Source organism: Oryctolagus cuniculus, chromosome 15 (assembly GCF_051225735.1).
Source record: "Oryctolagus cuniculus isolate XC-2025 breed Fujian yellow rabbit chromosome 15, ASM5122573v1, whole genome shotgun sequence".
NCBI classification, from domain to species: domain Eukaryota; kingdom Metazoa; phylum Chordata; class Mammalia; order Lagomorpha; family Leporidae; genus Oryctolagus; species Oryctolagus cuniculus.
The window spans coordinates 79,978,565-79,993,591 of record NC_142881.1 but is presented as its reverse complement, the minus strand read 5'-3'; the positions used below and the strand labels follow the sequence as shown (position 1 = coordinate 79,993,591).

Sequence of the window (15,027 nt, the reverse complement as noted above, 5' to 3'; positions counted from 1 at the left end):
ACAGAATGGGAAAATATATTTGCAAACTATGCAACTGATAAAGGGTTGATAACCAGAATCTACAAAGAAATCAAGAAACTCCACAACATCAAAACAAACAACCCACATAAGAGATGGGCCAAGGACCTCAATAGACATTTTTCTAAAGAGGAAATCCAAATGGCCAACAGACACATGAAAAAATGTTCAAGATCACTAGCAATCAGGGAAATGCAAATCAAAACCACAATGAGGTTCCACCTCACCCCAGTTAGACTGGCTCACATTCAGAAATCTACCAACAATAGATGCTGGAGAGGATGTGGGGAAAAAGGGACACTAACCCACTGTTGGTGGGAATGCAAACTGGTTAAGCCACTATGGAAGTCAGTCTGGAGATTCCTCAGAAACCTGAAGATAACCCTACCATTCAACCCAGCCATCCCACTACTTGGAATTTACCCAATGGAAATTAAATTGGCAAACAAACAAGCTGTCTGCACATTAATGTTTATTGCAGCTCAATTCACAATAGCTAAGACCTGGAACCAACCCAAATGCCCATCAACAGTAGACTGGATAAAGAAATTATGGGACATGTACTCTATAGAATACTATACAGCATTCAAAAACAACGAAATCCAGTCATTTGCAACAAGATGGAGGAATTTGGAAAACATCATGATGAGTGAATTAAGCCAGTCCCAAAGGGTCAAATATCATATGTTCTCCCTGATTGGCGACAACTAACTGAGCACCAAAGGGGAAACTTGTTGAAGTGAAATGGACACTGTGAGAAACAGTGACTTGATCAGCTCTTGTCCTGACGGTTGATGTACAATGTAATACTTTATCCATTTTAGTATTTTTTTTGTTCTAGTACCATTGGTTGAACTCTGTAATTAACACACAATTGTTCTTAGGTGTTTAAATTTTATCTGAAAAGTGATCCCTGTTAGGAATTTGGAAAACATTATGTTGAGTGAAATAAGCCAATCCCAAAGGGACAAATACCACTTGTTCTCCCTGATAGGTGACAATTGAGCACCAAAAAGGAAACCTGTTAAAGTGAAATGAACACTATGAGAAACGGTGACTTGATCAGCCCTCACCCTGACTGTTGATGAGCAGCTTAATATGTTATCCCTCTTAGTATTTTTGTTTGTTTGTTCTACTTAATACTTTTGGTTGAATACTGTAATCAATACACAATTCTTCTTAAGTGCTGAAACTTAACTGTCGCTCCCCCTCTTCATGGAGGAACGACACGGGACCCTGCACTGTTCTTTTGTCTGCTCGGCCCCTCCCGGGTTTGCTGCTGGTTCTTCCCGGGTTGGCTACCTTCCCTTCCACTTCTGTGGAAGGGCGGGTCCCCCTGCCACTTTCCCCACTTCCGCGGGGGAGCGGCACTCTGCCGGCCGGCTCTCTTGGGGGCTGCTCAGATGTTCCTCAGGTGTTCCTGGTGCATGTTGTCTCTCTCCTCCTTTATAGTCCTCTTCCACCAATCCCAACTCTGCTACCCACACGCCGAGTACGCTGCTCTCCTCCAGTCAGGAGCAGGTCCTGCAGCTTGTTGGTTGAACTGGAGGCAGCTGTGTAGAAGCTGTTTCCTCCTCTCCCAGCGCCATATTGTGGGAGAGCAGATGCATAGAATAAGTCTTAATTCCAGTAACTTAGTCTACTCCGAGTTGCTCCCAGTTGCTCCCCACAGTACCCCCTTTCTTTTTATTTTTGGCGTTGATACGCACCTGTCTTCGGTGCCCCGCGGCACACACTCTGCTCTGCTTGCTAGAGTTGCCCACAGGTGCTTACAAGCCCTACCAATCAGGCAAACCGAATCCGGGTCCTCTCTTCACCATGTTGTGAGGAGGTTTTTAGGCGCTGATGCGTGCCTGTGTTTGGTGCCCTGCAGTGCATGCTCTGCTCTGCTAGAACTGCCTGCAGGTGCTTACAAGCCCTAGCAATCAGGCAAACCGAATCCAAGCCCTGTCATTGCCGGCTTGTGGGGAGACTTATTGGTGTTGATAACGTGCCTGTCTTCGGTGACCTGCAGCCGCCCACAGGTGCTTATCGTCTTACTAATCAGGCAGACCGAATCCAAGCTCTCTCATTGCCGTGTTGTGGGGAGGCCTTATTTTTCTCTATTTCTCTATCTCCGGGCATTCCTATTTCTCCTATTTTAATTCTATCTGCCAGCATTCCTATTTCTCTCATTTTACTTCTATACTTCTATTTCTCTTATCCCCGCGGCTTCCCGGCGCCCGCCCCGAGGCTGCTTCTCGGTGCCTCGCCCCGCGGCAGCTTCCCGGCTCTGCTCACACTCCGTGGTCTCCGCGCCCTTTGCGCCCGCACCACAGCCTTCGCGCTAGCCCCACGTTTCCTACTCACGCCCCGTGCGCTCTCCCCATTTGTGCCCCGCGCGCTCTCTCATCACGCGGCGGCTTCCACGAGTCACACAGCCTAGCTCACGTTTCAGCCACCGGTATTCAGTCTAAGTTCCCCGGGCTAACCTGGCGAATTCAACCTAGCTCACGTCTGCACCTTTCGGTTTGGCTTCCCATCTTTTGCTCCCCGGGCTAATCTGACGGATTCCAACCTGGCGGCCCACGTCTCTGCCTCTGGTTCCAGATTTTCACCTTTTGCTCCCCGGGCTGACTTGAAGAATTCCAAGCTAGCTTACGTTTCCGCCTCAGCCTGCCCCCGCAGCTACATCCTTCCTAACATATTTCTCTACCCGGTATGTTTCCTAACTTTTCTTCCAACAATATTCCCCTCTCATTTCTCCTGGCTTCTCCCCACAGTCCGTAGCCGAGTCTAAGTTTCTTCTAGGTTTCACTTTCACTTTCAACCTGCAGTCCGTATCTGAGTCTAAGTTTCTTCTTGCTTTCACTTTAAATCCTAGCTTTCAATCCTAACTTCTTTCCCACAGTCCATATCCGAGTCTATGCGTAGGCTTTCAATAGCTTCTTCCGGTACCTTTTCCGTCCGGCTTTCCCCTAGGCTCTTCTAGTCTCTCTCTCCGGTATTTTCCCACTTCTTCCCACTTCTTCCCTCCTAGGTTTCCTATCCGAGTCACGGCACCATTATGTCGCTCCCCCTCTTCATGGAGGAACGACACAGGGCCCTGCCTAGGCTTCAAATCCGAGTCACGGCACCATTATGTCGCTCCCCCTCTTCATGGAGGAACGACACAGGACCCTGCGCTGTTCTTTTGTCTGCTCGGCCCTCCCCGGGTTTGCTGCTGGTTCTTCCCGGGTTGGCTACCTTCCCTTCCACTTCTGTGGAAGGGCGGGTCCCCCTGCCACTTTCCCCACTTCCACGGGGGAGCGGCACTCTGCCGGCCGGCTCTCTTGGGGGCTGCACAGGTGTTCCTTCAGATAGATGTTCCCCCGTGCATGTTGTCTCTCTCCTCCTTTATAGTCCTCTTCCACCAATCCCAACTCTGCTACCCACACGCCGAGTACGCTGCTCTCCTCCAATCAGGAGCAGGTCCTGCAGCTTGTTGGTTGAACTGGAGGCAGCTGTGTAGAAGCTGTTTCCTCCTCTCCCAGCGCCATATTGTGGGAGAGCAGATGCATAGAATAAGTCTTAATTCCAGTAACATAGTCTACTCCGAGTTGCTCCCAGTTGCTCCCCACAATTAACTGAAAAGTGATTGCTGTTAAATATAAGAGTGGGAATAAGAGAGGGAAGAGATGTGCAATTCGGGACATGCTCAAGCTGACTTACCTCAAACGGTAGAGTTAGAAACATACCAGGGGATTCTAATTCAATCCCATCGAGGTGGCATGTACCAATGCCGTCTCACTAGTCCCAGTGATCAATTTCTGTTCACAATTGATCGTAATGATAGGACTAAGAACCAAAGGGATCACATAAACAAGAATAGTGTCTGCAAATACTAGCTGATAGAATCAAAAAGGGAGAGAATGATCCAACATGGGAAGTGAGATACACAGCAGACCCATAGAATGGCAAATGTCCTAACAGCACTCTGGCCTCATAATCAGACCTTAAGGCATGTGAATCCGGCTGAAATGCCCATGAGAGTATTTCAGGCATGGAAAGCCAAGACACTCTGGGGGGAAAAAAAAGACCTAAATGAAAGATCTCTGTGAGTGAGATCCCAGTGGAAAGAATGGGTCATCAAAGAAGGAGGTACCTTTTCTCTGAAGGGAGGAGATAACTTCCACTTTGACCATGGCCTTGTCTAAAAATGATCAGAGTCAGTGAACTCAGGGGGCTTCCATAGCCTTGGCAACTCATGACAAGAGCCTAGGGTGATTACTGATGCCATAAACAAGAGTGTCAATTTGTTAAGTCAACAACAGGAGTCACTGTGCACTTACTCCTCATGTAGGATCTCTGTCCTTAGTGTGCTGTACATTGAGATTTAATGCTATAACTAGTACTCAAACAGTATTTTTCACTTTATGTTTCTGTGTGGGAGCAAACTGTTTAAATCTTTACTTAATGTATGCTAAAATGATCTTCTGTATATAAAGAGAATCGAAAATGAATCTTGATGAATGGAAGGGGAGAGGGAGTGAATAAGGGGAGGGTTGCGGGTTGGAGGGACGTTATAGGGGGGAAGCCATTGTAATCAATATTCTGTATTTTGGAAATTTATATTCATTAAATAAAAGTTTAAAAAAAATAAAAATAAAAATATAGAGAGAATGTAAAATTCCTCAACAAAACACTACCAAACAGAATACAGACGCATAATAAAAGGATTATGAGTGTGAGCAACAGATTTATCCCAGGAATGAAAGGGTAGTTAGCATGAAAAAAATCTATTAATGTAGTAAATCATGTTAATAGAATAAGAAACAAATCCATAAATCAACTTTATAGAAAGAAAAAAGTATTTGAGAACACTTAATGCCCTTTGTGATAAAAAAAAAAATTCAACAAACTAGGAATGGAAGATAAACTCAATTTTGACAATGGATAAATATGAAAAACCCACAGTTACCATGATATCTAAGTAGTAAAAACTGAAAGCTTTCCTTCCACGACCAGGAAAAATACAAGTATTTTTGCTCTCGCCACTTCTATTCAACATTATATTGTAGGCTTTAGACAGGGTAATTGAAAACGCAATATAAAGGGAAAAAAGGCAACTTCTTTGGAAAAGAAGTAAAATTATCTGTAGTCTCACACAGCATGATCTTAAGTAGAGAAAAATCCTAGGCAATCCATAAGAAACTAATAAACATGTTCAACAAGGCTGCAAGATAAAAGAGCAATACACCAAAATGAACTGTATTTCTACTGTTAGCAATGAACAAATAATGAAGAAAACAATTCCATTTATAATTGCTATCAAAATATAAGAATAAAATTTTCAAAAGGATTTCAACATAGAAACCTAAAATCTGCAAAACATAATTGTAAAAAGTTAAATATCTACAAAAATGGAGAAACATATTGTGTTCCTGAGTTGGAAAATGTAATATTGTTAATATAATACTCCCCAAAGTTTTAGAAAGATAAACTTTTTAAGTCCTACAAAAATTCGAGCTGCCTCTTCTTCAGAAGTTGATGTAGATACTGTAAAATTCATATGGAAATGTAAGGGGCCCAGTATAGAAAAACAATTTTGAAAATGAAGGATAATCAGTTCTCTCCTATGGCCTGGGAAAGCAACAGAATATGGCCCAAGGCCTTGGGCCCCTGCACCCACATGGGAAGACCCAGAGGAAGAAGCTCCTGGATCATGGCTTTGGATCCGTGCAGCTCTGGCTGTTGCGGCCAATTGTTGAGTGAACCAGAGGATGGAAGCCCTCTCTCTCGGCCTCTTCTCTCTCTGTCTAACTATGACTTTCAAATAAATAAATAAATCTTTTTAAAAAAGAAAATGAAGAATAATGTTGAAAGGCACATTTCCTGGGGCCGGCGCCATGGCTTACTTGGTTAATCCTCTGCCTGCAGGGCCTGCATCCCATGTGGGTGCTGGGTTCTAGTTCCAGTTGCCCCTCTTCCAGTCCAGCTCTCTGCTGTGGCCTGGGAGGGCAGTGGAGGATGGCCCAAGTGCTTGGGCCCCTGTACCCACATGGGAGACCAGGAAGAAGCTCCTGGCTCCTGGCTTCAGATTGGCACAGCACTGGGCATAGCGGCCATTTGGGGAGTGAACCAATGGAAGGAAGACCTTTCTCTCTCTCTCTCTCCCTCACTGTCTATAACTCTACATGTCAAATAAGAAAAAATTTTTAAAAAGAATTTTAAAAAGACACATTTCCTAACATCAAAACACTGTGGTACTACCATAAGGACAGATATATATATTTTATATTTATTTTTATGTATTATATTAATTATATATATATTTCATATATATATGAAATGGAACTTAGAGTCCACAATAAATGCATACATTTATGGTCAATTGATTGTCATCAACTCGAATTGGGCTCAAGAAACTCAACAACAAAATAATCTAGTTGAACAGACTGGATGACTCTACAGACATTTTTCAAAAGAGGAAATTCAAATGGCAAACAGACACATGAAAAAACACTCAGAATCACTAGCCATCAGGGAAACACAAATCAAAACCACAATTAGTTTTTACTTCACCCCAGTTAGAATGGCTCTCATACAGAATCAACAAGCAATAAATGCTTGTGTGGATGTGTGGGAAAAGGTACTTAATCCACTCTTGGCAAGAATATAAACTGGTGCAGCCACTATGGAAGACAGTATGGAGATAGACCTCAAAAATCTGAGTATAGGCCTACCATATGATCCAGCCATCTCACTTCTGGGAATTTACCCAAAGGAAATGTAATCAGCATTTGAGTTATCTGTACTCCCATGTTTATTGCAGCTCAGTTCACAATAGCTAAGGTATGGAATCAACCCAGATGTCCGTCAACTGATGGCTGGATAAAGGAAATTGTGGTATAGATATAGTCATAGATGTAATATGCAATACTACTCAATTGTAAAAAAATGAGATCCTGTCTTTAACAAAATGAATGCAACTGGAAACGATTATATTTAGTGAAACAAGCCAGTCCCAAATTGACAAACATCAGGTTTCCCATGATCCGTGGTAACACAGTAGCAAAAATGTAATGTCTAGCAGTGAAATTGACATTTTGAGATTCAATGACTATAGCCCTTTTCTCTACCATTGAGGAATAGTGTTTTCTATTTGTGGAACTCTTTACTTAGTGTAGGGTGTAGGGTTAATCTTATGAGTGTAAACTAAACTGAAAGTAGATCATTGTAGAAATCAAGGGAGGGCTGGGGCTGGCACTGTAGCATAGTAGGCTAAGCCTCCACCTGTGGTGCTGGCATCCCATGTGAGCACAAGTGCTAGTCCTAAGGGAAGAGCCTGCTATCCTCTGCAATTCCAGAATCATCCTCACATTCTACTGCCTTCAGGAATCCCCCAAGAGACTTAACCCAGTTCCCATTTATTTTGGGCAGTATTCTGAAATCCTTTCCTCATACAACAGTGATACACACACACACACACACACACACAGAGAGAGAGAGAGAGAGAGAGAGAGAGAGAGAATTACAAAGTCAAAGTGATTTAGTACCTCTCAGTAAATTCTATCAGAGTCTAGCAGCAGGTGTCTGAGTAGAACATGTGGCTTTGCATCCAGTTTTAAGTTCCACTGTGCCTCAGCCACATCCCACAAAAAGTATATAAAAGTTCACAAAAATGGCTCATAAAAGTTTGCCTGACTCAGCACTGTGGCATAGAATGTTAGGCCTTTGCACGCTATGCCAGCATCCCCTATGGGTGCTGGTTTGAATCCCAGCTGCTCCACTTCTGTTCCAGCTCCCTGATAATGCACTTGCGAAAGCAGCAGAAGATGGCCCAAGTCCTTGGGCCCCTGCACCCAGGTGGGAGACCTGGAAGAAGCTCCTGGCTCCTGCCTGGTCCAGCCCTGATCATTGCAGCCATTTAGGGAGTGAATCAGTGGATGGAAGGTCTTTCCCTTTCCCCTCTCCCTCCCTTTGCCTCCTTCTCTGTTTCTGCCTCTCAAATAAACAATTTTTTTTAAATAAATTTCCTATGCAGATAAATAGCAAGTAAGGCAAACGTCCAACTTAAGAATGTAATTATACAATTAAAATTTTATTTCTGTGGCCTAATTACCCAGTGTCCTATATCACATTATCATATGATATTATTCTCCTTTCTTTTCCATATTGCTGGCAAAGGAAATATCAAGTTAAAATATACCCACTATCACAGGGACACAAAACGCAGCCCTCACTTTCCACTGTTGTCAGCCACAGCCCGTCACTGGACACCCCTCCCCACATGGGGTCTCTCCCTGCTGCATTTATCAGACTTTCTTCTTCCAAGGGAAAACAGCCTCAGGAGGGCAGGTCCCAACACGTGTCTCTCGACCTTAGTGCAAAGACATTTCTAGAATATGTTCTACTACGTAGTTCAGTTTCCCCCAGAGTAGTTCCAAAGAGCCACAGTTAGGAGCAACTCCACGAACTTTTCTCCCTTTGGTCAGGTGGCAATGTCACACCACATCTTGTGTGACTTCCTGCGCACCAAAGCTGAAGAATCCACTGCAGGTTGGAAAACTTTCAACCCCATCACAAAATGCAGTGAGGACACAATTTTCCTGAATTTAAGAAAGACGTAAACTAATGTTAATTAACTGTAACTCCTAAAAAATTTCTTTATAATTATTCAAACATGGTTCCAGTCACCTCAATTTAGATTTCTGAACAAGCTTAATTTGGTCATTGTATTTCATATAGTAAAAGGAATTGGACATCATGCCCAGAGACATAAGCCAAGCACAAAAGGACAGATACTGTATGATCTCACTCATGAGAGGGTGTACTTCAAAGAGCTCACAGAAAAACAGAATTAAAAGGTAAGTCTATTTTTAGACAAAATAATTTTGAAATCCATGTATGTTTTTTCATAACAAGCTTTTCCCATGATCTTTTTATAGTATCCTCATATGTGAAATCTTAAAATGCTGATCTCATAGAAACAGAGCAGGAAGGTGGTTCTCAGAGGTGGGAGGGGAGGGGTATGAGGCAAAAGGCGATACTGATGGCAGGGTTCAAAGTTTCAGTGAGACTGTGGAATCAGCTTCAGTGAGCATCTGCCCTGCACGATGACCACAGTTCATAATACACTGTGAGATTAAATGTTTCTGAAACAGTGGATTATCATTCTCACCATAAAAAAAGAGAATATATCAGTGAAATGATGGATGTATGCATTAGCTTGATTTTTAAAAAATTCTATTGTTCATCATATATATATATGCAACTATTTGTGAATTAAAAAGTCTATTTAAAATGCACTTTAAAAGCACTTCAAAAAATAAATAAATAAAAGGGAGGCAGTTGACCCGAGGTTTCATTGCCCTGTTCTCCCAACTGCCACACTACCCACCCATTCCTGGTCCCTCCAGGACAGAGCCACCATCCCAAGCTGTCTGTCACGTATGCTCAGGGGCCACCTCCTCTCCAGCTGACAGGACAGCCTGTACCTCACTGGAACTCATACTCAACCGTCAGTAAATTCTCCTAGGGTGTGGTCTTGAGCTGAACTTCCTTTCCCTTTTCTTGAGAGGACACCAGCTTGTCACTGTGCACAGCAAACATCCTGCAGTCCTCCCCGTGATGGCCTTGTCCACCATGCCTGCAGCTGGGCTCAGGAGCCTCATTTTCCCCAGTGAAGTGTCCCTCCCTCCCTCATAAATCCCGGTGCTTCTGAAGTCTAAGTTCAAACTTACCCCTTGTTGCCTTCATTGTTGCGATCACCTGCCGACCACACAGTCACTCTTCCTCACTCACTGAATACAGTAGAGTCCAGATCACTGTATTCCTTTTCAGCAACACTCACAAGGGCACTTCAAAAAGTCTGTGGAAGATGATACCAGAAGATGTCTATTTTGGAGGAAAAAAAATGCAATCTATACCTGGTGTTTTTTCACAATACACATTTTCTACAAAGTTTTTGAAGATACCTCATTTTTCCAATTTTAAAAATTTTGGCACCAAGATAAATTTATCTTTTAATTCCATTTTCCACAAACTTTTTGAAGTATCCTCATACATCACCATTCTTGGAAAATACATTGCTGATTCAACTCAACAACTTCTCTTCTTCATTTCATTAATCTTTCCTCCTGTTCCATTCCATTCCCCTGCCTTCCAGACCACCAGTAACTACTCTACCTCTGAGCAGTCTCTATTACATATACTTCCCTTTATCCATCCCCCACCTTCCAACTTTCAGCAAACTGAGCCTAGCACTTCAATCTCTGCCATTCTCTGATCTTACAGAGACCTGGAATTCTTGATTTGGCCTCTTTGCATTTTCCATCATTGCCCCCATATCCTCATTTCTCTCTTAACCCACTCACAGTCCGTGGCACAACACATTTACCTAGATCTCTTGGAGACACGCTTGATCTTCTAGCACCTTTTCTTATTCCATCATACTTGCTGGCAGAAGAGACTACTGACACCCCATATCTTCTGCCTGTACCTGCACACTCAAGCAGATAAACCAGAAGAAATTAATCATCTTGCACCAAATGGATTGCCAGTTTTTGAGTAAATTTTATTGTAATACAACTGCATTCATTCACTTCTACATTATCTATGGCTACTTCTATGCAATAATGGCAGAGTTGAATATTGAGACAGAAGCTGGCCGGCGCTGCGGCTCAATAGGCTAATCCTCCACCTTGCGGCGCTGGCACACCAGGTTCTAGACCCGGTCAGGGCACCGGATTCTGTCCCAGTTGTCCCTCTTCCAGGCCAGCTCTCTGCTGTGGCCAGGGAGTGCAGTGGAGGATGGCCCAAGTGCTTGGGCCCTGCACCCCATGGGAGACCAGACTAAGCACCTGGCTCCTGCCATTGGATCAGCGCTGTGCGCCGGCCACAGCACGCCGGTCGCAGTGGCCATTGGAGGGTGAACCAACGGCAAAGGAAGAGCTTTCTCTCTGTCTCTCTCTCTCACTGTCCACTCTGCCTGTCAAAAAAAAAAAAAGAGAGAGAGAGACAGAAGCTATGGCCCACAAGAACAAGAATAGCTTATCTGTCACTTTAAAGATACATTTGCCTAACACTGGGAGCTAAATCATTCCATAAGAAAATCCATAATCATGCTAACTGGTCTTAATTTTGTTTTATGTCCTCAAAACTCACGTCAACATCCAACTTTCACAGTCATGACTACTACTGTCCCTAGTGAAATAGATTCCTTCTCACTCTTGACAACCTCACTTCCAAAAAGAGAAAGAATATATATAAATAAAATTAAAATAATTAAAAATAAAATAATTTCATCTTACATCATCTAATACACTGCCTTGGCTATGTGCCTTTGTCATCTTCTTTCTCCCTCCCTCCCTCCCTCTCTCCTTTCTGCCTCCTCCCCTGGAAAGTCATGTATTAATATTTCCTGTTTAGAAAAAAAGGGGAAACTTCATTTGATCATGCATTCCCCTCCAGCTCTTCTCTATTTCTTTTGTTTACTTTCCTATAAAATTTCCACACCCAATGTTACCTACTTTCTATATCTCATTCTGTCCCCATCACTCCACTGAGATGGCTTTTATCAGGATCGTCTAAGCCCAGAGTTTGTGCTCAGTTCTCACTCTGCAAGCCTTACCAGCAGCACTGGAGGGGGCTGATCAGGAAGTCCTTCTTGAAGGACTTGCTTCTCCTCGTTCCCGGAACTCCACATCTGCCTGCATTTCCTCCAATCATCACAACCTTTCTGCAGTTGCTAGATCTCTAAATGTCAGCAAACCACAGAGCTAGTGTTTAGCCTTCCCATTTTTTCATTCCTCTCCCCTCTCCCCCTAGGTGATCCTATCCATTCTAATAATTTAAATGCCATCTTTAGGCTGCTAAGTCCCGAATCTGTAACTCAAGGCTTGATTTCCACCTTGAACTAGACATCCAGCAGTCAAATCAACACTTTCACTTAAGACATCTATTTACCACTCTGAACTTGGCCTAATCAAGCATTAACTTCACTTCTCCATTTTCAGAAAACGGTCTGACAATTCACTCAGCTCCTTGGGTCAAAAAGCTAACAGTTTTCCATGTTTACTTCCAGTTCACACCCAAACCACACGTGAATTTCACTGGTTCAGCTTTCACAACACGGCAGACATTGAATCACTGTTCACCATCTCCACTGCTACATCCTAAACTAAGCCACTGGGTCAGCTTACTGCCTCCATCTTGTTCTTCTACAGTCCATTCTTCACACTGCTAGAGTGATATTCCTAAACACTAAACCACATCTCACTACCTGCATGTGGAAACCCTCCAGTAACTCCTCACTGCTCTTACAGTGAAGCCAAACTCCTTACTATATATAAGTATATATAGAGAGAAAGTGTGTATGATATATATATCATATCATAGCCCAGTTGCTATGTCTTTGCACTTTTTTTTTTTTGACAGGCAGAGTTAGAGAGAGACAGAGAGCAAGGTCTTCCTTCCGTTGGTTCACCCCCCAAATGGCCACCATGGCCAGCACACTGCACCAATCCAAACCCAGGAGCCAGGTGCTTCCTCCTGGTCTCCCATGCGGGTGCAGGGCTCAAGCACTTGGGCCATCTTCCACTGCCTTCCCGGGCCACAGCAGAGAGCTGGACTGGAAGAGGCGCAACCAGGACAGAACCGGCACCCCAACCGGAACTAGAACCCAGGATGATGGTGCCACAGGCAGAGGATTAGCCTAGTGAGCTGCAGCGCCAGCGTCCTTGCATTCTTGTCTTGCTCTGATGGTCTTCTGATGGCTATTTCCTTTTCAAATGCTACCCTTCCGAAAGACCCTCCTGATGACCACTTAGATCAATTTCTATTATTTTACTGTTTGTTTCCCTCATAGCACTTATCAATTCTCCAAATCACCTGCACATAAATGCTTTCATTTATTTTGATAAATATTTCTCACCAAAATAAGCTCATGACTTGCAAGCAAAAACTTGGTCATTCTTCCACCACCAGTACCTGAAACACTTTTAATATAAAACCCTTGTCTGATTGACTGACATTTTAACTAAATAAAACAAAGTCTGGAAATTAGTACCTACTCCTAAGGCAGTTACAATTTAGAACACTATTTTATATTCAAATGATGCTTGGATTTTGGAATGTTGGGCCATTTACAGAAATATTGCATCCTTAGAGAAGCACAGAACCCTACTCTCTCAGGTAGTTATGATCCAGAAAGAAAACCACAAGTTAAAAAGTGAGATTTACCCCCCCCCGCCCCAAACACCCACACGTTCATCCCAACCAGGTGCCAGCCTTCCCAATTCAGATACATTCAGCAGCCATGAAAGCTCACAAAGTGCACTGCACCATGGCATCTGTTGAAAAGGTACTGGTCCCTAAATCAGGCTGGATGACCACTCATCCACTGAATGCTTATCATCCCCATGGCAGTGGGTTCTCTAGAAAGATTCCTTCCTATATCACCTTTATCTCCTACATCTTAAAGGAAAAACAGAAGTGACATTATAGAGATGACAGCTAAAGGGCTGACATATGGCCTAGCAGTTAAGCCACTTAGGACATTCACATCCCATATCTGAGTACCGGGGTTCAAGTCCCAGGTCCACTACTGATTCCAGATTCCTGCTAATGTAGACCTGGTAGGCAGAAGGTGATGGTTTAAGTATTTGGGTCCCTGAACCCACCTGGGAGACCCAGCATGAGTTCCTAGCTCCTGGCTTCAGCCTGGCTCAGCTCTAACTGTTGCTGGCATTTGGGGAGTCATTCGGCATTTGGGAGCTCTTGTGTGTGTGTACACACACATGTGCACACATACCCATTTCTCAAAGTTAAAAATATTTTTCTAAAAAATCAAATACCAGTTAGCAATTTTAAAAGGTCTTAGCCTCACCCTGTCTCCACTGGAGCCACAGCTCCCCATGACACAGGGGAAGCAATTGTTACCTGATGCCTCTTCTGCCCATCAGGGTCAAAAGCATGGGTGAACCCTTGGACAGCTCTACATAAAACACTCTTCTTGTCTTGTGGGCTCCAGGGCCTGAATCTGTCCTGGAGACCAGAAAATGTCAAAAAGCCTCTCTCTTTGTTGAGTTGGTCTCCAGGGCTTAGTTTACAGTGCCTCAGCCTTTTTGAACTGCAGTTCATTTGTGTAACCACTTACCTTCTGAAAGGTACAGGTGCACACACACATACACACACACAATATTCTGAACAAATTCTTCAGGCCTTCCTCTGCTGTCTCTCCAACTAGAAGAGACCTCCACTTCCCTAGTCTGTACCAGAACACAAACTGCACCCATTGCACCAAAGCTGTAACTGGGATAAAATAAGCCAATAATGGAGCTACCTCTATCAGAAAAAGTTTCAATATTCTCAGAACAAAACACTCTCTGTGAACTTCCTCAGCACCCATCCATCACTTGTGGATGGAATTAAAAAGCCATTGGGAGAGTGAGACACAAATCCTTAAACGAAAGCCCAGAACACATTTTGCCCCCTTTCTCTTCTTTGCAGCTCCTGTTGGCCTCGGTGACTTTCCCAAAATGACCACAGGAGCCTCTTTCATCTCACCTGCTGCCCTTACCATGTGATTCTGAACCAGCGCTCATGTTCCCTCCCCTTGAATGGGGACAGCCCTCTGCGCTGACTCCATAAATAGAATGTACAAAGTGATGCTGCCTAAGGGGAGACCATCAAAGGCCTGCAGCTTTGCCAGGTTCTCTGGAATGCTCACCCTGAGAGCCCCACCACCAGGCTGTGAGGAAACCCCACATACCTTTTGCAGGATGGGGTGTGAATGTAGAGAGGCCTATATAGAAGGGAAAACCAAGGCGCCCACCCTCAGCCCAGCTGCACTCCAGCTACTGCAGATTCTCAAGCTAACTGAATCCTTATTGTTTCAAACCACTGAGTTGGGCTGCTCTGATCCACAATGGATGGAAACAAAAGCAGCTCCTGGCCTAGTCTCCTTGTCACTTGGATGAGATGGTCACTCTCTCCCAACCAAGTCAAGGAATGTCTGGGCCTTCTCATCTTACCCCAGATCATTGC

The 15,027-nt window shown here is 43.9% G+C and overlaps 1 long non-coding RNA gene across 7 annotated transcripts in view; it reads right to left on the bottom strand.

Annotated features, from left to right (window-relative positions):
* Positions 1 to 15,027, bottom strand: part of LOC127486125 (uncharacterized) — a 149,134-nt gene that overhangs the window by 121,983 nt on the left and 12,124 nt on the right. For 5 of the 7 annotated variants that reach the window (XR_016221057.1, XR_016221056.1, XR_016221059.1 and 2 more), the window contains exons 2-3: positions 10,379 to 10,480; positions 9,723 to 9,850 (exon numbers count right to left, since the gene is read on the bottom strand). This is a non-coding gene — a long non-coding RNA (uncharacterized LOC127486125). Of the gene's footprint in view, positions 1 to 9,722; positions 9,877 to 10,378; positions 10,488 to 15,027 lie in introns of all 7 variants that reach the window. The other 2 variants (XR_016221062.1, XR_016221061.1) reach the window with 2 other exon arrangements.